The sequence below is a fragment of the Haliaeetus albicilla genome, chromosome Z (genome assembly GCF_947461875.1).
Source record: "Haliaeetus albicilla chromosome Z, bHalAlb1.1, whole genome shotgun sequence".
Taxonomy (NCBI): domain Eukaryota; kingdom Metazoa; phylum Chordata; class Aves; order Accipitriformes; family Accipitridae; genus Haliaeetus; species Haliaeetus albicilla.
The window spans coordinates 19,806,575-19,834,455 of NC_091516.1; the positions used below are offsets into that span (position 1 = coordinate 19,806,575).

The 27,881-nt window shown below is 36.6% G+C and overlaps 1 protein-coding gene across 24 annotated transcripts in view; it reads right to left on the reverse strand.

Moving 5' to 3' along the window:
* PTPRD (protein tyrosine phosphatase receptor type D) overlaps positions 1–27,881 on the reverse strand; it is a 1,298,969-nt gene that overhangs the window by 172,637 nt on the left and 1,098,451 nt on the right. Inside the window, exon 1 of one of the 24 annotated variants that reach the window (XM_069776182.1) lies at positions 6,862–6,948. The exons of the other annotated variants lie outside the window; for them this stretch is intronic. The gene's annotated coding sequence lies outside the window, so the exon portion shown is untranslated. Of the gene's footprint in view, positions 1–6,861; positions 6,949–27,881 lie in introns of those variants that run through there. 24 annotated transcript variants of the gene reach the window in all.

A 27,881-nucleotide genomic window follows, 5' to 3' on the forward strand; every position in this document is an offset into this window, starting at 1 on the left:
GCAGTTTAGACCCTCCATATATTTGATCACTGGTCTCTTCAGAGAGACAGCTAACAAGAATTAGATTTGGCATAGTGCTATCATGATTGCAGTCTCTGTTAAGTAGACACCTGTCTGTTAGAAATTGGAACGTGATTGCAAAATCAAGTATACACAAACTGACGGCCTTTCAGTTCAATAGTTACAGCCTCCCACAAAACTGAGAGTAATTAGAAAAAGCAAACGGCTAACTGTTCCCCACTGCCATTTGTTAACTGTGTTTTTCTATCTCTTATGAGGAATTTGTTTCAATCTGAGGTCAATGAAGTTGGTATTGTGGTTTTTTTTAAGGCTGCATTAGAACTTTGGGACGGTACCTTAGTAATACATTACCTGGCCTGCTATTTAACTTTAAAAATACCAGCAATCAGTGAAAGGTGATGAATTTATTAGAAAAGGTTCAGTCAGTATGACTGGATTTTATTTGTATGGATTTTGAGCATTTGTAAGAGCACTGAAAGTGCCCTCCTTTGCAGCAATAGAAATTTCACAATAGGAAAGACAACATGCTCTAAGGTATGTTCAAACATGCCTTATTTCCTCCCATTATTTTTTCCTTCCCTCAGGCAAAAAAGTCTGCATGTGATCAGAAACATAATCTTTACAGATTTCAGTACATCAAATGAAGGAAGAATTAGATGCATTAAATGTACAAGAGTAGTGTAGTATTTGTAGTCACGATTTCCTGGAAGCCTTTCCTTACTGCATTTATTTATAAATAGATCAGCTTTGCCTAATTAACATGAGATTCCCACAAAGCAACATAAAAAAGAGACTTTATTTGGCCATCAATATAATTCATAAAAAAAGGTATTAAATAATGAGGTGAAGAATGTTATTACTTGGTGAAGAAAGCAAGAGAATTCATTACATTAGTCCCTGTATTAATATCTCTTAGACTAGATGCATGCACACTAACTACTGAGTAAGTGCATCTGTACTGCCTTCACGTCTGCAGACCAAGCTTTTGTGAGTGTCAGGGAACACTTGAGTTTTTGCATTCAGTTGTGTATGTAGCTAACTAGATGCAAAGATAAAGCACAGTTTAACATCTGCCTGCCAGTAGAGGTAGGCAAATCAGAACTTAGACTCCATACAAGAGGTACAAAGAGTGTTCATGCATTGTGTACACTTATAGCAATACACAGATAAATGCTGCTCATCTCTAATAGTTTCTGTATTCACTTCTTCCTTACAAATCCACATTCATTGTTTCCTTAAAATAAAGGTGATTCATGTGAACTGTGTGTTTCTACATCCCTGATACATACAGCAAATACTGAAAAACTTCCATTCTGTAACAGGTTAGAAAAAACATTTTGAATACTAGACCCTAAGGATTTAATGAGCTTAAAGTTTTCTATAAAGCAAGTGCAATGCTTTTTGCATTAGTTGGAAATAGAATAAAAACATTCATTTACATTTTAAACTTAAGAGACAAGTTTCCAATTTTGGACACTTTTTACCTTTTTTATTTTTTTCTATTATTACCATAACCACATCCAAAATGTGACAAGCAGAATTCCAGATATTTTACAATTCATGTCTGAAAAAAAGCTGACTATGATTAGAATGCCGTGTACAATTCAAATCCTTTTAGAATATGGATGCCAGGAAACAATTTTAAAAGTAGGTAAAGGCAAGGGGAAGTGTTTTTTTCTCTTCTTTCCAAACCGTCATTGACTAAAAAGTGGAAGATGAAACTATTTCTTTTAAAGTTTATTTTACATAACAGAGAGTTCTATGCATATTTCTTTTTCACATAAAATGCAGCACATCCATGACCAGTCATCACTCAGAGGCATACTCTCCTGATCCCCTTCACCACGAAGGTGCTAACTACAGTAGAAAGATTCAGCTGCACATGAAAAAAGTGTGCATGAACCTGTGAAGGGTGCCTTTGTACCCTGTTGGTCTGTGCTCTTTCATATGTTTGACTTGAATTCCCAGATCCAGATCTCTGGGGGGGAAAGGATTGACAACACAAGTGGTGCGTAGAAGTTGGTAGTGGGTTAGCAGCTAAACTATGCTCCAGAAGAGAAGGTGACTGAAGACATAAAAGAGCTGAAACAGTTACTGAGCAATCTAGGGAAGTGTATTTTTCTCTCCCCTGACCTGTTCAGACAGATTCCATCAATAGGTCCATGACCCAGTACTGGCTTCAAAATTTACCTCTAAGTATATGTAAGGGAGGTGGACACATACCCCTGTGGAAGCACAGTTTCTGCTGAAGTCTGTACAGATTCTGGCTGAAAGCAAATACATGATCAAGTCTTAGCTAAGAAGTGGAACAGCACCAGGCATTTAAGCCAGGAAATCCTAAACCCAGCTGATACCTTTCCTCAACAGCTTTAGATAATGAAGTCGGAAATAATTCAGGGAAATCCTATGACCTATATTATACAGGAGGCCAAACTAAACAGTCTTACCAGTCCCTTATGGCTTTAAAACCTATGGACTCAGGAGAACTGAGTCTCAGAATCTGCAACTGATTCACTGTACAATTCAGTGTACAACTGTACATGGCCTTTCCTTTTCTGCTTCTCCATCTGAAAATTTTCATTATCTTCTGATACTATTTTATAAAGATACCATAAAGAATAAGTAATCAATGACTGTATATTGTTCTAAACATGTAAAAGATTGTAAGTGCTTAGTAACAGTAGGGCATTATCAAAAGACACCTCAAAAGCGTAACTCGTATGGTAAGATTTCGTTCTCATTCACAGCTGCTTAATGAAAGTAACCAAGTATAGTATGGAATGGCTTAAAGGGAAAACAAATGAGATGAAGACCACCTGCCAGACTTATCCCTGAATTTCCTGGGGCTTATCCATATAAGTAATACCAAAACATTTACATAAAAATTCCTATTTTATTAAAAATACGATCTCATGGACTTTCTATAAAAAAGGATTGTTAAGCATAATGCTCCTTTCAGCATTATTCCAGTAATCCTGGAACACAGTACTTTTCAAAACCTGCTTTGCATGTGATAAATTAGTCTAACATGAAAATAGTCCAAAGAAAAAAACACAATGTGTTTGTCTGTAGTAAATGACATTATATTTAAATTATTAAATATCCCAATGTTTGTTTGTTTTTAAATACAAATTGACCAAAAGAAATAGTCACTGACCTGGTCACTGAACTAGTACAATTTTAAAAATATTAATTCAGGTTTCACCATAAATTTTAAGCATTCCATAGATTATAATGAATGAGGGCCAATATGTGAATACTTGTAAAGCAACTGAGGATGTAAAGAAACACACATAATTTTTTCTACCAGAATAATGTGCCAGTAACCTACAGGAAATAAATGAAATCTAACCTTAAATTTTTCCACTTTTTTTACCACCTGTAATTGTATCTTTTCCTGCAGTAGGAAATGTGGCAGTAAGGAAACTCAGTGGCACAGGCCTTCAACTAGTATGCAACTCAGCACTGAAACAGGCACAGCTATGGTAATTTTTACCAGCTAGAGTTTCACCAACAGATGAGTGCAATTGCTGCGTTCCGTGTGTGTAAGCTCTCTAGACAGTGGAAGTACAGGAAAGATGGCCTCCCGCACAAGGAACATTTCAGAACTAGCAGTCCGATGACCAGCTGATCCACAGCTGAAGGGAAAGAAGCTTTTTCATATTTTGGAGTCCTCACACGAGTCCTGCCTGTGTACCTCCATAATCAGGAATAGAAAGCACCAAGTCAGAAACTGCAAAAAACACCATAAAAATCATGGGCCAAATTCTATGAATTGAGGATGGCATTGTCAAAGGACTGTTCAGTTCATTATGAACTTTCAGAGTTTTACATGGGAAAAGTTCTTAGAAAATTGAACTGCCACTACTTGGACCTCTGGCAAAGGAAGGCTGTGATGGAACATCTCTTCTGCATTATTAGTTCCAGGTTCTTTAGTAAGTAAACAGACCATAAAGGTCTTATCACAAATCATTCAAATTCCACATTCAAGCTGGTTAGGATTGTAGCCTCTGCTCCTAAAAAAACTATTTCAGAGTAACTTTCTACTTAAGGTCCTAAGTTTTCTTGTTCCTAGACAAGAAGCCTCACAGTGTACAACAATTGTTCCCCACCAACAATATTCTTTAAGTCAATATTCTCTCAGTGGAAATTCTCCTACAAATGTCACTACAGAGAACAGAATATGATTCCATGATAAAGTTTACTTCAGAAAAAAACAAAGGACAAAAAATGGATTAAAACAAGGGAAGAAGGATATATCTACATGGACATTATCATACAGGTGCATACTGTGTTCAGGTAAGCTTATTAAAACTTCTACCATTAGTACCAGTGTCACATATCCTAACAAGACATACAATTTTGTTGTACTGAAAGGCAGCATTCTGCAAGTGTGTTGGAGTTACAAACAAATAAAAAGTGCCTACAGCTAAAAGTATGGTTTAAATATTTCAGTACTAGAGCTAAATATAGATTAAAGGATCTAATCAGTATCAAATTCTTTTAACAAAAAAGCTTTCAAGAGGAAAAAATGCAACAGTAAAACACACAGACCTTATTGCTGTAGTATGCTGCAGAATCTAAGGTATGACAATAAATATATTAAGGGGATTTTATTAATAATAGCAACAAATATCACTTTTATACCAATAATAACCCTAAAGCAAAGCTCTTAAGTTTACTTCATAGCTGTTGTTATTTTTCAAATCTCTTTTCATCATTTATACTCTTTTTTTTTTTTTTTTCCCCTTTTAACTCAGTGTTGTGATGGAATCAATACAAATCTGCTCTTAACATATCTGTCTCTGACCTGTGTTTGTTTTAAGCTGTATCATTCATAATGGTGATCGATGGGTAATGCTATTCCTCTTTCTCCACAAAAAGCACAGAGCATAAAAAGTGCATATATTTTATGCCCAAGGTCAGGAGAAAATTAATGGATAAGAGCTAGATAAAATGGAGTTCAAGCTGAATGGCCTGAGTGCTCTCTACAGGGTACAGCCAAGGCAGGCAGTACAAAGCCCATTATACTCAAATGCTCTTGAAGCATTTCAGAAGTGAAATTGTTTCCACAGGCTAATGCATAAAAGTACGAAGCTTTAACTTTTCTGTTTCACAGATAGCCTACAGATATTGGGCAAGTGTTCCTGTTCAGGATTTTATTTAGCATATTCCATTTATCAATCTTTACCTTAAGCCATAAACCCATTTGGTGTTTATGACTAAAGTTGTACAAGCTACGTTTATTTGTCATTAGAGAACTTTACTTCACAGACTTTCCTGTTCATTCTTTCACAAGTTCCCTGTCAAGGTAACAAGTGAAGAGCAGAGCCTTTTAAAAAACAACCACACACACAAAAGCATGAAATTTAAAAAACTGAAGAACAGAATGATTATGTGAATATGTAACTTCTCACTTACTATAACATATGGTTTAACAATTAAGAAATAGTAACATAAACATTTTTTCTTTCCACAAAGTAAAACTCAATTTCATTTCAACCAGAAAACCATAGGAATGGTAGAAGGAATGAGAAAAATAAAATTCTGTTAGAGTATTAGGCATTTAGCTTCCTAATATTTTCCTTCTTCACCCCAGTGAATTTTTCTAACGAAGCCCTCCCCTATGTCAAAAAACTTGCCTCAGTATGTGAAGAGCTAACTGCAGAGTATGCAATTCACTTAAATGAAGACTGTAAGAAGCTGCTGAGTACAGATGCATGATAGATGTTCTGCAAAACATAATTTAGTTGTTGAAGAAATAAAGTACTTGTGTCATATGAGTTTATTAGAAATACTGTCCTGGGGTTGTATCTGTATATGTTCCAGTGTTCATGCCCCTCTTACAATCTAAGGCTAAGAGAAATCAAAAGCAAAAGCAGCTGAGCATAGATTACAGTGAAAATATCACTACTGACCACATCATCCTTTTTATCTCTTATTAATTTCCTGGCCAAAGAACAAGGTAAAAATCCAGCACTGACCACGAGATTACATAACAGATAAATTTGGAAAAAAGTTGAATTAGAACACAGCACTATTTTCTCATAGCTTGTATCAGTAGTCCTGTTGCTGCTGGTACTCTGCTGAAAGCAACTTAGCTTCTGGTGCAAAGATAGGGATAGGAGGTTGTAAATTACATATGTAACTGTATGCCTTGTTATTCACTTTCAAAAAAACACATACTGTATTGCTGAAATAAAACTAGGGGAAAAAAAAACAAAAAACAAAAACAAACAGACCAACATTGGAACACCAGGCTAAGGTAGTCTTCCTTATTTAAAAAAAAAGGGGGGGGGGGGGAATATTCAAAACCTAACCTCTGAGATAAACAGGAAGCACAAACAAATTCAACCAAAGTACTCAAAGTGTCAAAATGACAACCAAAGCAAAAAACCAAGCAAACAAACAGGCAGATTCTGTAAGCCTGGAGTGATCACAATGTGAAACATGCATGTCAAATCCTCAGTATTACAGCACTTCACCTAAATATTTGAGCAGGAAATTACTCCAAAACATTCACATGACTTTATAAATGCTTCATAATGCCTTCATCACTATTATATCTGACTGCCCGCCTCCAACATGCAAATAACAGATTTATATACTTGTTGGTGGGCTGCTGAATATCCAAATGCCATTACTGTATCTAGGCAGAGATGGTTTTGTTCTGCTGAAGTGCAGGGTTAAATTTACCAGATTCACACATATATTCATGAACACTTTATTTTTATGACAAAATGTAATTACATGCCAATTTTTTTAATCAGTTTTTGGTCTGTATTTTGGCTACTTGCTAAGGCAAACTGCAGGACAAAAAGAAAAATACTAATGATTTACCTGAACCTTAGTCTTGGAATTCTGGATTATTCCTGAATTTCTTAAGAATAAGAAATCTGAAGGTCAAAACAGGTTGATACACTCATGTTTCTTTCTGATGAAAAATGGTGTCACAGTGCATCTAAGTAATCTGTGTTGCTGTTTTTTAAGTAAAACATTTCCAGAAGGCCTCTAAATAAGGTAAACTAATTGGATTGGGATTAGCTTCTAGGCTATAATCAGCTGTGCCTTTTTTATGTTACAAGGCTATTATTTTTCTACATTTTACTTATGCCAAGCATGTAATGGTAATTGTTTATTACTGTGATTAAATCCCAATGAGGAAAAAACAAAATATTGTATTAGTTGACTCTGGCATTTACATTACTCAAAATAATTTTAATCACTGTAAATCTTTCATCTCTAAAGATGAAATTTTTCTAATAAATACTGTAATAACAGTGTTGAGGTGTTCTTCACAATGCTGTAGTATCATGCTGCACTCTTCATTGCATAATGATGATGTTCTTAAACAAAAACAAGAGCCTTGAGGCAACATGTCAGGACATGAACAAGAAGCTTTCTCCAAATCCTATGGATTTTGCTCAAGAGGAGTGAGCTCCAGTAAAGCTATTCCAGGTTCAGTTTTTCATGTGTCATATCACTTTCACCAGAGAGGTATGCAACCTCTGTGGCCAGGCTATAATACAGTCACAAGGCAACCATTTCTAGGATATACAAAGAAACTGAAGAGCTCATACAAGAAATGAGAAATAATATGAACTCCACTCTTTGGTGCAGGCAAGAAAGGCAGGCAGCTCTGGAGGACTCTTGACTACAATCTTCAGTGCTGCTCTTTCTGCAGTAAACTCATGATGAAATGTGTTCAAAATGCCTTCTGAAAACTATAATTTAGGATGACAGAATTTAAATGCACCAAAAGCTAGTCAATACATCCTAATTTCACAAGAGAATGTCATTAACAAGAACTGAATAATTCTTGATGCTTTTTTTAAAATTTTTTTTTAGATAATAAGCATTATATTCTATTATCTTGCTGTTGGTTTATTTCCAAATAAGCAAAGGTATTGTCCTTGGCAGGGAACTTTGTAATTACATAATTACTATAAGCTTTCATGGCAACATTTTCATTCGGTTCTCCTCTCTTCCTTTTTCTCTTTTACCAAAACCAGTTATCTTTTCCACTCCAAGCTTTGATTGACTGTGCCCCCAACATCTGTTAAAGCCAATTTATTCCACAGATCTTCCTGCACCAGTTTAACTTCACTAGTTCTCTGCTGTAGTAGATGTAAATGAGGGAGGCAAGCTGGAAGTGGAAATATTGTGTATACAGTGTTTCAGATGCAAGAAGTGTCTTATTCAAATAAATAAATTTGTACACATTTTAGCAATCTGTCCAATCATGACTTAAGTCTCTTGTCTGAACTGACCAATCATGAATAAAGTAACAGTAAGAGGTCAAATGAGCTCACAATATTTCTAAGCTCTTTTCTATTATTCGTGAACCAACTTTACTTTTGCTTCAAGTAGCAAACAACACAGAAAGATCTCTGACTTTGACTAAAACAAGATTACATTTCAGTACTGTATGTTTGTATTAGGCACTTTTCAGGTATGCTAGAGAGAAGACGTATTTCCCCTGGAGCTACAGTACACTGATGACCTATGGTTTGTTCATCAAAGGGCTATTATAATTGTTTCTTAATATATCAAACTGTTTCATGCAGGCAGATCCAGTTATATGCAGATTGATTTCTACTTTCAAAACCCATACACTCTGATTTTTAAAGACCCAAGATTATCTTTTTCCCTATGTAGAGAAGACAGAGTGATAGAGAAATAACACAAAAGTAGAAACATTCTGACTAGCATCACTTTCTTCTAGAGAAATTAAAGGGGGTGTCTGTAGTGGGTGTGAAACAAATTGAAGGAAAGAACTGTGTTGGTATGGCAAACAGAGCAACTGCCTAGTTACTGAGGAGTTGCCTGTGTCAGCCACACTGCTAGAGGTTAACTGCATAATAAGCAGCAGGGATAAAAAACATTATCAACCCCCTACTCCTACACAACCATCTTTCTTCTCTGTACTACAAGGTCAGAATAAGATGAAGACCCTGACTACTTATCACCTTTTAGCCCTTCTTTAGTGATTTTATTTCTGTAGATTTGTTCTTACTATTGCATCTGACCTGAGCTGTTGAACCCCAGTCTTGTCCACAGAGGGAGGAGCTACAAATGATTGACCATTAATCCTGAAACTGGTTTGCTAAAGTAAATGGGAATAAGCAGATAACTATGGCTGTACCACAGAAAAACAAGCCACGACTTCATGCAGCTTTAGAGAAATATGAAATAATTGCAATTGTATAAGTCCTATCAATAAACTATCAATTAAAAAAAGCCCAACTCTACTTGTCATTCTTGTCTAACACTGAAGTGAGTACAGTAACACTGGCCTAAACTATTCCCCAATTTACATCCCATAAATTTATTTCTGAGCTCCATTTCCTAAAATAAACCTGTTTTCTTGATGTAGGAAACCATAATAAAATACAGCAAAACAACAAAGACAAACCGTGAAACCTAAAATACATTAAATCACTAAAGGAGAAGGTGGGCAGAGATTCAATTAGGTAAAGGAGACATTATTTCTGTAATGAAGTGTACAACCACTGATGTCTAAGAGCAATATAAGAAATTGAATTCTCATTGTGCTAACACTTCAAGGAGACCAGCCTCCCCTTTCACAGGTGTGAAACCTTTCAGAATTCTGTGAATACATGTTAAACCTAATTTAAATTTAAACGCAGGCCCAAGCTTTGGGAATTCTCTGAATCCATGTAAAATTCAATTTTCACTTAAGAAAAATTGTTTTCTAGCTTTTGAAGATACAAAGAAAAATTCACAGATGTGACCTCAATGTAATATATTTCTTATAAAGTAACAAAAACATAAAAAATGTTTGGTTTTAAAATTCATTATTTTCAAGAAAAGCTCAACTTCTTTGGAGACTCTTTGAATCAGACTGTCAATATTGACTCTGTGTTGTAGGGAAAATCAAGGCGTAAAAAGTTTCGAAGCCCAAAGAACCTGGCATGTTAATTAAAAACACAAGTGCCATAAACAGATAGATAGACAGACACACACAGACTGAAAGAGGTCTGAAGTGGACACAAAGTTGCCTCTTTGTGGGAACTTTAATACTATGCTGAAAAAAGCAGATGAATTTCAGGAAAGTCAGCAAGGCTAGTCCCAGTCATTTAATCCTCTAATTTACTCTCTGGTAACATATTGTCTTTCATTTATCTGGAGAGTTGCATGAGCCATTTTTAAGCATCTACTGCTGTATATCAACTGCTAATAAAGAGTATCTTTATTCAATTATGAGTAACTGAGAAAATCTCCTGAAGTGGTTCTACTTCTCTGTATGTTTTTAACATTTCTTATTAAAAAAAAAATTACTCCTGATTTACCATCCGAACTCGGACACAAATGAGGCTTACACTATCAAGGATAATTTATGAAACATGCACTGACTCATGTAACTCATTCCCTGTTGTGGTAGGTTAGCCTTGGCAAACAGCTGAACTCCCACCCAGCCGCTCACTCCCTCATGCCCCTTCCTCAGCACTGGGGACATAGGGAGGTTGAAAGAGCTGGGTCAAGGTAAAGGCACAGAGATTGCTTACCAATTACTTTAGTGGACAAAACAGACTCAGGAAAAAATAATGTAATTTATTGCTAATTAAAACAGATCTGTATAGTGAGAAACAAACACAAAAATTAAAACACCACCTCTCCTCCATCTGCACAGGCTGCAATGTGGATGTCTGGTCTGCCATGGAGCACCTCCTTCCCTCCTCCTCTACCCTTGCTGTTCCCTGTGTTATTTCCCACTCTGTTTTTGTTCCCTTCTCCTCTGCCTCTCTGGTATTTTTGTCCTTTCACAAGAGGCGCCACCAGCTTCATTGATGGGCTCAGCTGTGTCCTGTGGCAGGTCTGTTGCAGAGCAGACTGGAACCGGCTGGAATCAGCTGCGTCTGGCACTGGTCCCTTTTTGCAGAAGCCAGGCCTGCAGCAGCCCCACTACCAAAACCTCACCAGCTACACCCAAAACACGTCTATATTTATATTGCAATTTAACTTCCAATTTAACAAGACTAACCTGAATTATGTGATCTAAAATTTAGCAAATTTTGTCACAGAAGTGAAAAATGGTGAAACAGGGTTTTATTTTATCAGCATTTGTGCCATAGCTTGTGACATGGTTTTCAGTTTGTTGTAGGTGGTCATGACAAATCTCAGCATTTGGGCCATCTTTCAAATAATATTAATTTAGAAGCACATGACTGCCAGTCACACCCTGATACTGTAGATTTTCATGCAGTTTAAACAAGAGCTATATTTTGCAGCTTTGTAATTTGAACTATGTGAAATAAATATTCTGGTATGCAAGCCATCACATCTATGCACTACGTCTCAAATTTGTATCTTCATAACGTATGAGTTGTGCACACACGAACATTGTATTTTCCCTTTGTCCCATTAATAAAGTATTTCACTTAATATTTCAGAATTGTTTGTAACAAACACAAATTATGTTTAAGGCTCTTTCAAGTTAATCCAAGGGCTGCTTATATTGGGAGACAAAAAAAGAAAAAAATCCTGAAAAAGAAATGTTGCAACTATATAATGGGTTTTTGTTTTTATTGATGGGCATTACCAAGGGCAACAAAAATAAAGCCATTATATGGTATATTTTGAATGATTTAGAAAACTAGTAATATTTTTAATGAAAAACATTGGCTGGATTACCACTATTTAAAAAATAAGCAAGTAAGCTAGCAATACAGTACGTAACATCCAGTTATGCCTTGTCATTTTGTTTAAAAGTAATGTTAAAATGAAAACTACAGAATTGCAAGGCCAGTATAAAAGCTCATTTTTATAAAGTTTCTGGAGAAAAAGCACATGTCAAAGGCACTTGCTTTAAAATCTGGTATGAAGGAGATGCAGTAATAAGAATTGAACTTTTTTGGCTTAACATATGAATCTGCAAAATATGTACATGTGTTATTTCCTTTAAAAATATGAGTAATCCCATCCCTGTTCAGCTCAGATACATATGTCCAGGCCCAGCTGAATGGGCAAGGGATCAACCATGTAAGGTGTTTTGTTGAAAAAGGCTCTACTTATAAGAATTAAGGCATTAAGTTTGGCGAGAAAAATGGGAGCAAATTAAACTTCTCTCCATGTAACCTGTGAAACAGTTTTTGAAAAGGACCTGAAAGGAGATAGCTAACTGCCACAAACCACATGCAGCTCCAAACAAGCCTGGGGAGCTAGGCACAGAGCACACCTGGTCTGTCGTTTCTTCTGCTGACAGCCACTGTATATGCAGACACAATATCAGCGCACTATCCTGTCCTGACCAAATGGCCACCACAATTGCCTCTCCTGTCTGAGGCTGGAATCAAGATGTGCTCACACAAGTATTTGTTTCACTGTCTGTATGGTGTGTTTTCTTCTCCTGTATCACTTTTCACCCTTGTTTGATGGTGATTAACAACCATTGTATTACCCTTCGCAGGAATGGCTTTAGTGAGGGAAGAAAAAGAACCTGTAACTCAGCCTACAGCAGTCATACATTTTTGTAGTCCACCATTCCTTGTTTAGTTTGCCACAATGGGACACGTATCTGATTGATAGAGACTTTGTCTTCCTGATGTCCATGGGAAGTACATTACACAGCCTCTTCTGTGCAGAGAGGAATCAATAAGGTCTAACATGATTTTGTGATGGGATTTTAGCTATACATATTTAATAAAAGTGACACCTACAAGTAAAGCCATTTTTAGTAGTCCTTATGCTGAAATTCAAACAATGTGTACAAAATAAATACATTCATTTAGAGGCAGAATAAAATGGAAAGGAGTGTAATGCTGTAGCCCAGTGATGTTGATATGGTACTGCTAGTAATAGGCTTCAGATTGGGTTTGCAAGGCGTTGGCACTGAGACTTGTCAGGCTTGCTCTGCCTGAACATTCCTGCAGCTTAATTTTTACTTGGTTTAGCTGTGACAGCAATTTTTTCTCTGATAGGTGGCTACCACTAATTTGGTTTACTTTTGCTTACCTTTGAATGTTACAGCTGTAGTTTTTATACAAATTCATAACAAGAGGTTATTTTGCATAGAATGAGATATTTATTACTCTAATGCAATGGTACACATAGAGAAATGCAGGCTTGGTACGACAGCAGAGGCTTTGAGAAGTGGAGACGTGGTGCAGACGAGCACAGACATGAGGCTGTCAAAAAAGTGACCCAGCCTGGCACTGCAGACCCCATAGTGCTTCGGTGCTCAGGTAAAGAACTGCGGGGCTGCAGCTGGGTAACAAAGCAAAAAGGGAAATAGCATCTGACATACATAAAAGGCACGGTATATAACAAAATCAGACGTAACATGAATTTGCAGACTGCTAAAGAAACAGCAAGGTGTAAAAGTGTGCTAGCAAACAAAAAAATGGCCTCAGGTGGATCCTAGAGGGAGGAAGAGGGATCAACATCAACATGGCACTTCTCAGACTTGCGATGATGAGAACTTGCTATACAGCCCATACTGCCAGACTGAAGCCATCAACCTCAAAACCCCAGAGGAGCACTGCAAACATGAGTACAACACCAGAAAAAGGGGGAAATACCAGGAAGTGTTTGTGTAACAAATTTAACTGTATGGTTATTTTTTAAACTTCTTTTGTATACTAGTATTCATGTTTGTTTTGGGGGGTTTTTTTGTGTTGTTTTTTTTTTTAAATTCTGTCCTGTAATAGCTGATTTTGGACTAATAGCATTTGTTTGATTATATTGTTATGATTTAAATTACACTAACAGTAAATTCTTGTCTTTACATATAAGACCCTTTTCACACACAAGACCCTGACCTTTCTCTTGAAAGGAGAAAAGTCTATAGATAATGTAGAAAACAGTGACCTAGGAAAACATTAACAGAATCCATCTGAACCTAAAATAATCATATTTTACAATTCTTTGCAACCCTTTATGCAAGAAAAAGCAAGTTCATCAAAAGAACATATATAGTGGCCCAAACATGCTTCTGGATTGCCTGAGAGCTGAAGGTCATGCTAAGACTTAAATTAATAACTGTTCATATATTTTATTGACTAACTTTAGCACTTCTTTTTCTATTAAAAATGCAGAAACACTGTTAATAATATAAGAACCTGAGAGACTCAGTAATGCATTTTTCCATGCCTTTCATGTTCTTCACTCTGTTATTTTTGACTTGTAAGTAAAGTTAATAAAATCTATAAATATAATGCTCCTTTAATGCAGTCTCTGAATGAATCTTATTATGATGTATGTACTCCCTAGAGAGAAAACTTGTATCTTAACAGGAGAAATTACATCCCTTCACTGGGACATAGAGGTTCAAAATACAGTTCAGAAAGACAACAAAACCCCTGTACTTTGCACATCAAGTCGCAAACCAAATAAACTAGGAGAAATCTACACCATGATACCTTAACTCAACAGTAACTCAAACCAAGAAAGGAGCTCCTCACAGGTTACAGCTGCTTCTGCAGTTTGTAAAAACACACTTTATAGTGAGCAAACTCACTCTGTTCCTAAATATGCTATACCACCATCTCAGTCCAGACATAACCTGACACCTGTGATGTAACTGATTTATACTGGAGAGTATCAAAGAATGCATTGTGCAGAGATATTTTCATCTTAAAACATGACTTTTACTACCATATTCAGAATTCTTCTCTAATAGGACAAGATATCATTTTGAAAAAAATGGAAGTATATCAAATAACCACCTCACGTCTCACCAGCAGAGCAGCTCCCAGCATACTATATATAATGGAGAAAACCAGATGTCCAAGATAGGACAAAGGTGACAGCAGGAAATTATTTTTATATGCTTACAGTAAGCAGTTGTTTAGGAGAAGCTTTTTTTATTAGCATGAATGGTATCTATATGAAAATGCATATAGGCAAGAAGCAGCTATTCAATATGCTGCTCCCCATCTGCAAAAGTCCTCAGTTGGCTTCTAAATTTAGAATTTATTCCCATTTCATACCATGACCCATATGGCCACACATCTCTCAGCAATATATATGATCCTTCTATGTGTAGAACTCTTGTGTAAGCAACTCCACCCATGTCCTTCCCCTCAGGATTACAAGCTATTGGATTATGCAGGTGAGTAATGCCATAGAAATGTCCTCTCATCTCCTCTTCTTCCTGCACCTATAGGGTAGATTTTTTCCTCAAAATTCCTAGACAAATTTAGAGAAATGCTGCAATTTCTCTGTGACCCTTAAATATTATTTTTAAACAATTATTATTGTTATTATTTAACAATATAAAAGCAACAGACTGCCAAATATTACTCAGAATAATGCATGCAGATGTGAGACTGTATCTACAGAGTTACACCTACCATGGAACCGTTATTAGTCCTGTGTGAAATGGTGCTAGACAACAAAGGTTTTACTGCTATCACTAAAATTTCTACATCACTACGAGATACAGCAGAGGTCAACATTTTTAACTAGCCTGACTTTGTGCAGTGTTGAGACAGTTGTTGTGGATAAGATCAAATATAAAGCTTTTTTGATTATTTTAGGCTTTTTCTTTGCATCTTTTTTGTCCTTTTTAGAATATGGATGAAAAGTTTAGCTGTAAAATAGAGATATGGTTAGTAATATTCTACTATCTGCTTATGATTAAAAAGAGAGGATTACACTCTCTCTAGCACTTCCATAAAAGGCTTTCACTCCTAAGTTTAGTAATATATGACTTAGGCTTCCTGCACAGTTCAAATATTTTTTCAAATATATTAAATGATACTTAGAAGCACAAAACTCTCCAAACTCTTAGTTCTGCTCTATTGAACCCTCATGTCAAGATTAGTATTAAACTAGGAAAAAAAAAATTATATCTAGTACTGACTGACCTTATCAGTCTGTTTGTTGATGACCGCATCACTGACTTCAGCAGTTACTGATTAAGACTTTCTAGTTTGAATTGGCTGACAGAAAACCTTCAAAATGACAGTATCCAACACTTTTTATTAACAATAGTGGTGGTCTCTCATGCCTCTCTTATAATTACACCTACAAAGCTGCAGAACCTCCTTCTTTGTTGCATATATGTGTATATTTTTAATGAAACAACATTATGGAACATGAAGTGAAGATATAACCAACAAGTTATGCATAACACTAGCTTAGATTATACAGAGGAAGTACCACAGACAGATTTTGCTGGATTGTAGCAATAAGAATTTTCCTAAATTTTAGCTAGCACTAAAACTGTAAACCTAACTTGGAAAATGAAACAAGGTCTTTAAACTCAAAATTTTATTTCACAAGGGTGTTTTTCAGTACTCCCACTGAATCTGGCATAATTTACAATCCTCACCGTCACATTCTTACCTGCATAAATTAATTTCTTGAGTATTTTATATTGCTTACATCTTTATTGAAGCCTTCCTTATCTGGATAGCTACAAACAGTTGCTTATAATGGAAAGACCACAGTGCAGCAAGAAAAATTAATGCAGTATATATCTGGACTACCATATTTCAAAGAACAAAAATAAACAGATGAAGCTTAGAAATACCCCCATCCAATAATTACAGTGTTTTTACAGAACTCTGTTTTCCTTAGCATTTCTGCTTCTAAAATGCATTCTGATAAGCCTAAAGATGTTGTGTTCAAGTTACTTCGCATTTACATTTTAAACTTTATTACGTACATTCAATTTACAAAAGTCAACAGTATTATAGCTATGCCATTTATAATCTCAGCCCTGTGAGCCTATCTGCCAATTTCTGAAACCTTTACTTCAGAAAACACACTGGCATCAGGTATAGAACACATGAATTCAAAGCTAATTCTGGATTATTTTCCTGTCAAGCTTTACATTTAATTGGCAAACTTTACCATCAGAATAACTTTAAAATTTCATTGTTAAGTAATTACATACATAAGTAATTACACGGCTACCATTGTGAGGGTACTTTGTATTTTTTCCTTTAAGCTGGTTAGATCAAAGTCACCCATGTATTTTAGAAAACAATATTGCATTTAGGAGCTGAGGATATTTAAGTAATGCCACGCATCATCAGCTGCATCTTCAGTGCGTATGCCATCAGCTGCTATCCTCAATTATCTAGTCATGCTCCAAATGCAAAAAGGGGCACTCCATGTTGTTCTTATTGCCCTATATGACAGCTCTTATCCATACCATGAGAAATAAACAGACATTATTAGCAGTTTTGGTATCTGAAGCATTTACTGACACATTTCCAGGCTTCTAGAAACTACACAACTTGATTTTTTGTGTGTAAGATGGAGGCTTTCATGGTATCATATCTTAAAATGCATCACAAAGCCAGTAAAGTAGCCTTAGATTTTTTCTTGTTTGTTTTGTTCTGTCATCCGTACCTCAAAGCTTCATGTTGGGAAGATTCACAAATAATATGAAAGGGATTGTTTGCAAAGCAGTCATGAAACATTTAATTTGTAAACTGCTGATAGTTTTTGCAACTGCTGTTGTGAAACAGCTGTTACTGAGAAACAAAGTCCTGTAAGGGCAAAAACCTCCACTAATTATACCCCATCTTAGAACTGAACTATATTTGTAATATAAAAATTAAAATATAGAGTAAATATTTCTTCTTTGTTGCTGTGGGTTATTTTGTTTGGTTTTTTTGGTTTGGGTTGGGTTGGGTTTTGTTTGATTGGGTTTTTTTAAGGAATCAATTCTTTGGAGGTGCTTCACTTGCATTCCTGGACGCTGACATCTCTCTGGCAGAAAGAAATACAGAGGCTAGCACTTATGCATAGTACTTATGCATACGAAATAGCTAGAATTGGTTTATCTGACCTGGCAACAGAGCTCTACAATTCAGAAGACAATGTAGTAATGATTTAACTGTTGATCGTTCTGAAGACTGAGATGCTTGGTTTTTTTTCTTTCTGGGAATGATGGGAATAAGTTTGTATTTAGGAAAAGAATGGTACATCACCAATTCACCTGATATTAGAAGCCTCAAAAGGCTGAGAGGAAGTCTGACAACACATTTATTAAGATGATAAATCATCCAGATCTTATTGCAATAGCATACATGATATATACATGATATACATACACTTGATATCTGTAATTTACTGACATCAAGCAGAGAATACACTTATAGTTTCATGGCACTATGCAGCTCCCTAGCAGCAGTAACACCCCACATCACACAGAAGGATGATGTACCAAGAGTCCGTGTTCAATTTTAGATCATGTCAGACCCATAAGCATTAGGCTGGTTAAATTTTCTGTTTCAGCAATGCTTTATACCTCCTTAGAAGATTTCTAGAAATAACTCCATGTCATTACATTTTTTTACAATAAATAGCTATTTAAAATTTTTATAAATATATATCTTTATTACGCATGCATGTATGTGGTAATCAACCACGTATACATTCCAGAAAATTCATGATACTAGATAAACTGCTCACAGACACATTCTATGCCAAATGCAATCAGACCTACTGTTGTATTGAGTCTCTGCTATGTTGTTCTCACCTTCTTTTCACTTAAGATATTTGTATACATTTTCACCGAGAATTTGCATTCTGTCCTCACATGTTTTTCATCTTGTCTCTTCTTTTATTTCCTTTCAATTTAGACTAATTCATTCCTCCTCTTTAAGGTGTTATTGTCTCCCAGGACACTGACTTTGCCCAAGAATTGTTCATAAAGAGGTTAACAATCTACAGCACTGGCTAAGGCAAAACCCAAACTGACAGATTTGTATAATCTGAGCAAACATTCAAAACTGTATTATGTTTAATGGACTTCTCCTTCTGCTTGTGCTTAAATAAAGCAGTAAGGCAGACAATATATAATGGAAGAGACTCACTTCATGTACTAGTTTGAAAAAAATTATCTTCTCCATGTAAATAAAACTATTTTTGTTCTGTAAGTTACTAAATGTAGTGACCATTTTTCCTATTGTAAATGAAGGCATAATTTAATTAATGTTTTATAAACTTTACATTCTATGCTCAGAAATACAGGTTATTGGAGAACACTACTTGTATCAGTACTTCAACATTGCTGTGAACTACCCTTAGAAATTTCCTATTTCTTTTGTTTCTAATCCTATCTGCAATAATTACCAATTCTTAACTGCTGTCTGTCTGTTTGTTTAGCTTCCCCCCCAAAAAAAAACCCAAAACAAAACACAAATCCCACCATCACTTAGCTTCTAACAAGAAACATGTAAAACTTTGTTCGTTTCACTGGTAACTCTCATGGCTAGCTGTTTTCCATGATGTCCTATGTGGCTGTACTTCATTCTTATCATTATCTCTAAATCTTTTAATCATATTCTGCTGTTTCTTTATGTACTTTTTTCTTTCTTTCTACATATGCTTCAGAGCAGGTTCCCTCTCCTTAATGTGAAATGAGAACAGAGTTATTTCAGAAGTCCCTACAGATCCATGCTGTATAAACCATTTCAAAATAACTTCACAGAACAGGTGTATTAAAATATACAGACAATAGAATAAACTCTTCTTTTATGTTAGCTTTAAACGGTCAGCTAGGATAAAACAGAAATATAAAATTAAACAGTGGTGAATAGGTACCAAAGTATTAGCATAATTTTAGGACTCAAAGGCCTGACACCTTAATTTAACATATTCCACTGAACCAGTGTCAGAAACTGATGCTGCATTAATAAAGATATTAAAGGTAAATTTAAAGATCAGCATCACTGAAACCACTAAGGTTAGACTTGTACTTATCCTACATCTTCCTGACCCAGAGGGTATGATGTGGTTTAACTTTGGACTACCAGGTCATTATTTTAACAATTTTAGCTCATTTTTTCTCATTTTCAATCAATACAAAAGTTTAGTGGAACCACAATAAATAGAAAGACAGGGATTAGGTCATCCAGATCAGCTTGGTATCTCTGCTTTCAAATGTCACAAAATGATGTTTTCTGTCCGTAGCAGTTCTAAAAAAATTTGTCTTCAAAGATCAGTGCAAAAGAGGTTCTCTCACCTTACAGACTTAGAAACTATGAAAAAACAATGCAAATTCTTTCAAGAGCAGTTGTTTTCTCTGCACAGACCTAAGCAAAGTGATGGGCAAATGAACAAACAGGAAAAAATACCCGGATCACAAGTTCTCTGTATTTACCTAATGTATTTGTTTCTGAAATCAAAGTAGAGACAACAGCCAGCACAACTGAAGTTGGACAAAATGTAGTAGGCAGGCAAGGGCCTGCTACTTGATAGAAAATACAAAGCTAGTATCTTTTGTTTTTCTTGTTATGTGACAGCAGTGATTGTGTAACAGAAGACAGGGAACAGGAGAAAAGGGACAAAAAACCTAGCAAAATAAACTTTTTGCTAATACTCTGAAAGTATCCACTGCATCTTTAGAAAAGGGGGATTCAGTGTCACAAGAATGTTGTCATCACAACAGAACAGCAACCAGTTTACCAGAAGGAACAGTTATTCTCCAGAAAAAATCAAGCTTGGATGACTTCCAAGAGCCTTGAAGACCTTGGCATCTAAGTCTTTGGCATCTAAGGCCTTGGCAATGGTTATCGGCCCTTGAAGTTATGGCACATTGCCATTTCCCAGTTCTTGTCCAAGATGAACAATTTGGATTGTGTTGTGAGAACACCAAGATCATAAAATTGACTTCGGCAGGAAGGATGTTTTTTGGACTGCTGGACACTTTTCCAAGTGCTTATTTCATTTCAGAGAAGTTATTACAAGGTCCAGGTATAGTAATAAAACCCCCAAACCTATAATGCAGTTTTTATAATGGTGGTAAAAGCGGAATTGGACAGATGGAACGAAGTCAAAGCTGGCAGAAATCTGGGCAGACTTCTTTATGATTATTTTAAATAATACTGAGAACACATACCAAGAATAAACTGGGCAACGACACAAAGAAAGAGATAAAGACTGGCAGACGCTCATAGTAATACTGTTAAATAATAAATGCATGCTGCTAGTCACAGAATGTCATCTTTATTAATAAATCAGAAGACAGGCTGGTCCAAAGGATTTCTGGGTGCCTATCATTGTTGTATCTAAGAACTGTATCCGTATTTTTCTTCATATTGAAGTACATGAAGACTTCTTGAAAGCAAAGCATTGTAATCCTATTGTGTAAGACACGGAAAATGCAGAGTTTGAATGCTCTGTGTATTATCCAGTGATAACCCATTCATTTTTCTTACTATTATTGGAGGATTTCTACATTATTGGAGGATAGTTACTCAGCCTGTAACTGTACATCTATCATCTAGCTCTGCTTTTTTTTGGTTTTGCTTTTTTTTTTTTAAATATTAATCACTATTGAGACCAGAGCAGAGAAGAAATCCAGACACTAGCACTTATGCAATGTTGCAAAAGAGTCTGTCCTGTTCAAATCCAGGGAGTTACCTTCTGCAAATGTCTACTGATTGAATGAAATCTCATGGGAGAATATTAAGACCATCAGGTTGATGGAGCACACTTCAGACTTAACTAGTCTCCACAGTAAACAGATAGTTCCTATATATATAAGGCTACCGCCTTCTATTTAGCTGCCTATAAAGCATACTGGCTTTATGCTAATACTTTGAAGTTCTAAAGACAAATCTCAATTGCAATCCAAAGTATAGCTGAAAATTTTTGAGTGTGGGGAAGATGAAAAAATCTAGGCAGAAATGTTGATCAGCAAAGTTTAAAAGAGATTAGGACATACAAAGCATTCTGCATAGAAAAAGGAAAGGGAATTTAAGAGTATCAGGTCATTGTCACACAACCAGATTTAACTTTATCTGAAATCAAAAGACTCTCTTGTATGAAGCACAAAGTTAGTGGTTCATCCAATACAAGAAGTCTAAATAATTTCCACTAAAAATTTAAGATATGTTAATGAGGATTTTAAAACTCTCCCTTTAATGCACTGGGGGAAAACTGCATTGGTACGTTCATCCACTAAATAATTCTAGAAACTTTTATCTAAGCATTTACCAAGATGTTAGTCCCAAATCTCAAGTTCCTGTAAGGCTGTGCTGTTAACCAGAATAGCCTGCGAAGATTTCTGGTTTTGTATTAATTACCCTGAAAATATGGCAGATCTACTCAAAGAAAGTGAGGGACATCATGGTATACGTTTTAGTGAATTTGAAGCTGATTTTCACTGCTGTTATTTTCTACATGGCTGTTCATATCAATCTGTTATTCTGCTTTTCATACAGGAATTGAATAAATGAGGAGAATATTTACAATGAAAAACAGCTGAAAGAAGTGTTTTTTCTCTATACTTCTGCATGTTTAACATGTTAGGTAAATGCAGGCTGACATGCTATATATTGTGGGTTTGGAAATCCTTATCAAATATACTGATTTTAGAACTTCACAAAACACTGAACTTCAGTCAGCAACACTTTTGTCTTGCTTGATATGCTAGTGCCTTCTTATGAGTTAGTCCGTACTTTCAGAACTGTTATAAAATGTAGAACTGTGCTTGTATTACTGGGCAGTGATATACAGTACTTAACATAAAATTAAAAAAAAAAAAAGTGTTAAATGTTTAAATGTACTGACATATCTACTTTCATGTGAAACATTGGTTAGACACTAGGAATGCTCATGTAAAAACAGGAAAGTCTAGAAACTGTTATCTTTTTGCTGTTAAATAATGCTGCAAAATTAAACAGAAGCACTCCCACCACTGAAGAAGTCTTCACTCTCTGATCACAGAGGCCAAACCTTGAACAGCTCCTTAGTGATTCTTAATTTCTTCAAATCCTCATTTTTTATTTCTTTTGTGAAGCGGGATTAGAATATACCTGAGCTTTGTTCTTTCTTCTTTCTGCCCCCCCCCCCCCCCCCCCCCAGCATTTAAATATTTAAAAATAATATACACATTTAAAAAACTCTTCCAGAAGCAACTATTATTGCCAGGTCTGTAATGCACATCTCACATAACAGTTTAAGCAAAAATAAGTACTAGGGTCAGTGAAAATATCTTGTGCAGTATAACAAAATGAGCTATTCTTTCAGCAGATGGCACTTTTACATTGTTTTGAAGCCTCCTTCCAAGAAGGAAATGTATAGGGTAAAAGATCTACAAAATATGAATACTCTCTCTGACTTGCTGTCTCCCCTGTTTTGGTAACTTACTGCACTGAATTTTGTATACTTGTCTCACAATGACTTAAAAAAGTGCTACTCCAATTGATAAGCTTCTTTAGATGACAATTAAAGAAATGTATGACTATAAATGTAAATCTGCATATAAAAATGGAAATACTGGCATTCAGAAACACTTTAGATTTGGACTTCACTAAGGGAATTTCATAACATAGAAGACATTGATGGCACATTCTTGTTTCCGCAGCTTTCTCTCTAAGCCTTTTGTCTCTTAGAATTGTGTGGTATAGCTTTACAAGACGGAAAAAACATTTTAGTAGGTCTAAATCTTGTCTGTCAGAGAACAAATAATTTCAACTTAAGCTTCAATGCAGTACGCTGAATGTACTTCAAACAATAAAGTCTACAGCTAGTGCTGAAGTCATCTACTAGAACAATCATGTGTGCTTATGTTGAACAGATCAACCCTACCTTTCCTTAAAAAAGATGTGCAGAGCAAGTACTATGGTGAAAGGAAAGTCATCTGCTGACTTCTGTGGTCTTGTTTGAACATCAAAATTTGATGACACATCAAAGGCAGGTTCTCTGACATACTATGACAGGTAAGAAAACATTTGAAAAAGTTTGTATACTTCTACCGAGTATGGTTATACCTGGCAATCTTCAAATCAGGCTTTGAAATGGAGGAACTGTCATCAGATGTATAACAGCTATGGACTTTCTCCAAAGTGACACTTTGCCAGATTAATAAAAAAATTAACTCCTCTCTACATTTAGTATGCCATGTAAAGATATACCAGCTTCTTTATAACTGCTTTGCTTAATAGCTAACTGACAAATATATTTTAATGCTTGATCATAGTGACTTCAAAAAGTTAAATAGATTTTAAAGCAGTCTTATCTGTTTGTACATTATAAGTAATACATTGTCAAAAAAATCACTTCTTGCTCTTTGTCAAATGCAGCCAGGTGCAGAATTTTTTTTTATTTTTTTTTTAGTTTTCATTTTAACTTTTTCTGTATTGCTAATTACAGTAATGAAGAAGTGTCTAACTCTCATGACTGAACCTACTCTACCCAGCAGCAATAATAGCATCTCTTTTTAAATCATACAATCTCTTTTTAAATCAGTTTTGCTTATGAGGACTTTGAAATTAACATCATACCAAGTTTTTGAAATGCAATGCACATAGTGTTGCACTCAGAAAATGGAATTGCATCTCTGTATTGAGACTTTGATTTTAATTAATGAAAGTCAAGAAATGGAGAGGAACACTGGCCTATGAACATTCTTGGAGAAGCAGTTTAGCTGTGAAATGTGTTTCCCTCTAAACAACACAATCAGGGGCTCACTCATACGGTCAGGGACCTGGGGAGGTCTCCAGCGCCAGCACCTGCACAGAGCTGGCTCAGACTGGGCTGCTCAGGTCTTTATCTAGTCAGGGCATGAAACCCCAACAATGGAGATGGTCCAAACTCCCTGGGCCCTGGCTCCACCACTTTGTTGTCCCTGTGGGTGTCGTGGTTTAAGCCCAGCAGACGACAAAGCACCACGAGACCTCTCACTCACTCCTACCCCCAGTGGGATAGGGAGGAGAATATGTAACTAAAAGCTGCTGGGTCGACACAAGGACAGGGAGGGAATCACTCACCAGTTACGGTCATGGGCAAAGCAGACTCAACTTGGAGAAAAAACAAAATCAATTTAATTTGTTACCGATCAAATCAAAACAGGATAATGAGAAGTAAGCCCAAATCTTAAAATGCCTTCCCCCCACCCCTCCCTCCTCCCTGGCTCAACTCCACTCCCAGTTCTCTCTACCTGCTCCCCCTCAGCAGCGCAGGGGGACAGGGAAGAGGGGTTGCAGTCAGCTCATCACACGTTGTCTCTGCCGCTCCTTCCTCCTCAGGGGGAGGACTCCTCACTCTTCCCCTGCTCCAGTGTGGGGTCCCTCCCACGGGAGAAAGTCCTCCATGAGCTTCTCCAACATGGGTCCTTCCCACAGGTTGCAGTCATTCAGGAACCGCTCCAGTGTGGGTCCCTTTCTGCAGGCTGCAGTCCTTCAGTCACAGACTGCTCCACCGCGGGCTTTCCTACGGAGTCACGGCAGCCTTCTTCAGGGGCATCCCCCTGCTCTGGCGTGGGCTCCTTTCTCCCCAGGCTGGAGGTGGGCCTCTGCTCCCCCGCTCCCCGCCGTGGGCTGGGGGACACAGCCTGCCATCTCACCACGGGCTGTGGGGGCATCCCCTCCTCCCCCGCTCCTCCTCCCCCTCCTTCCGCACTGACCTCGGTACCTGCAGAGGGTTCCTCTCACATTCCAATCCCACTACTCAGTGTAGGTTCCCCCTCTTAAATCTGTTCTCCCAGAGGCGCTACCACTGTCCCTGATGGGCTTGGCCTGGGCCAGAGGCGGGTCTGACCTGGAGCTGGGGAAGCTTCTAGCAGCTTCTCACAGGAGCCGCCCCTGTAGCCCCTGCCCTGCTACCAAAACCCTGCCACACAAACCCAAAACAGTGGGGAGAAGGTTTCTCCTTATCTCCAGCCTGAGCCTCTCATGTTTCAGCTTATACTGCTGCCTCTTGCCCTCCCACCATGCACCACTGTGAAGAGCCTGGCTGTGTCTCCTCTATCCTTCCCATCAGTGTCGGGGATGCTGTTGGATGCCCCTGGAGCCGTCACTTCTCCTTCCTGAACTAGCCCCAGTCCCACAGCCTCTCCTTGCAGGGGAATGGCTCTAGCCCTGCTGCCTCAGTGGCCTTCCCTCAATTCTTTTCATGTTATCTATATTTTTAGTGTACTGAGGTGACCAAAAACTGTAATCAGGAACCAGATGTGATCTAACGAGCCCTTAGCGCAGGAGGAGCAATTCCTGCCTTGATCTTCTGGCTCCATGCCTGTTCTCACCGCCCAGGATACTGTTGCCTTTCTTTGCAGAAATGCTAGCCTTCACTTGATTACATGAGGTATAAGCTGGCTTCCTTAAACAGCCATATACCTAAGTGTCTTATGAGGTAGTGTCCTGGTTTTGGCTGGGATAGAGTTAACTTCCTTCCTACTGAAATATTAGCACAGATATCCTGTTCCCTAAATGTACAATGAATTAAAATTTTTGTTTACTTAGGAACACTCTGTTCCAACATAAAATTTACATTCAGCAAGGTGGCTGTGACTTCCAACACAAAATCGTCAAAAATAGGACTGTTAAGAAGATGTGGGGTATTTTGGCAATATATCTGGAAATAACTTGTTGTCAAATTCTTCTTTTTCCTGGGCACCATTAAATAAATCTATTCTGTCAACAACTTCTTCAATAAATCACTTTATTAGAAATAATGTGCCTCAACATGTATTAAAACAATGACAGTGGGACATTAACATAGGTCTATTTAGCATATTTGATTACCTGACAGGTTGATACTTATGTAGGTTACAAGTGCCATAAATAAACAGAGTAAACTAGTTGTCTTCATTTTAATGGGATTCTGGTTTGTATTTCTTTGGGGGCCTTTTTTTTTTTTTTACACTGAGACATTTATTTATTTATTTATTTATTTATTTATTTATTTATTTTTACAAAGAGAGGCAGAAATGTCTGATGCTTGCTATTGAAACTATTTTACCATCATGTTATAGAGTTTATGAAGCTGTCTTTCCATGATATATGTTAAGAACATAAAACAATCAATGTACATAAAGCAAAAAGACATTTAGCTTAGTACACAACTTCTATCAATGGCCAAGATCTGACGCAGAGATGAGTGTAACAGGAGAAATGTATCATGAACCTTCATCAATGTATTATCCCAGCATCCAGTGATTTGAAGCTCAGGGTCCTGTTATATTTCCGTAATCTTAAAAAATAAACTCTGATGTACTCCTAAAACAGAAAGATTAAGCTATTCCATGCTCAGTTATTTTCTGCATTTTCTATTAGAGCTCTATAATTCTACATCTGCAGATTTCATAAATATCTGGAATTGCTAAAAGTAGGAGGCAGCTCAGGTACTAATGACCTGGAATATACTTTGCAAATGAAATTCAGTCAGTCCCCCCAGGTGTTTGACACACATCACTTCTACCTAATCTCACATTTATTAACTCCTAGGAGGTATTAAAATCCTTTTAAAAAGAACTGCTTACTGACCCACTCAGTTGAAGACATGCTTGCCTTGACAGAAATAGATGTATATAGAATGAGAACGGGCAGAATTAAAAAAAAAAAAAAATAGTGCCAAAATAAGTGGCAATAAAATAAATGAAAAAAGAAATCATGTGTTTGTGATGCCATTTCCAATGGATGGTTTTCCAGTTCCCATTTTGCTTTACAAATGCATGCTTATATTGCCAAATTTCATGGAAATGAGCAGTAGAGCCATTTAAAAGACATCAAATAAACATCCTTTTTATTACAGCGAAATGCAAATATCAAGTCTTAACAAGTAAATCTAGGGTCTGTAATTTTAAAACAGCAATAACAATAACCTCAGGCTATGTTTTCATTTTGTGGCTGACTTTATGAGAAGCAACTGTTATTTCTGTGTGGCACTTCAATGAGTCAGAGGCATGCTCATTCAAGTTAAAACAGTGGTACTCTGGCAGTACTTGTGATGGAAAGTCAATGATTATTGGTAAATCCAGTCACACTGCCCATCACACTGCCCATGACAAGGCTTTTAACCTATTTCAAATTTAAATGTCAAAGTTTGCATAAACATCTCTCTGGAAGATTAAACCTAAGCAGGAATATCAGTGAGCCTTGTGATAAAATTCTGTAAGTAGAAAAGCTCTAACAGATTCCCTCAAAATCCAG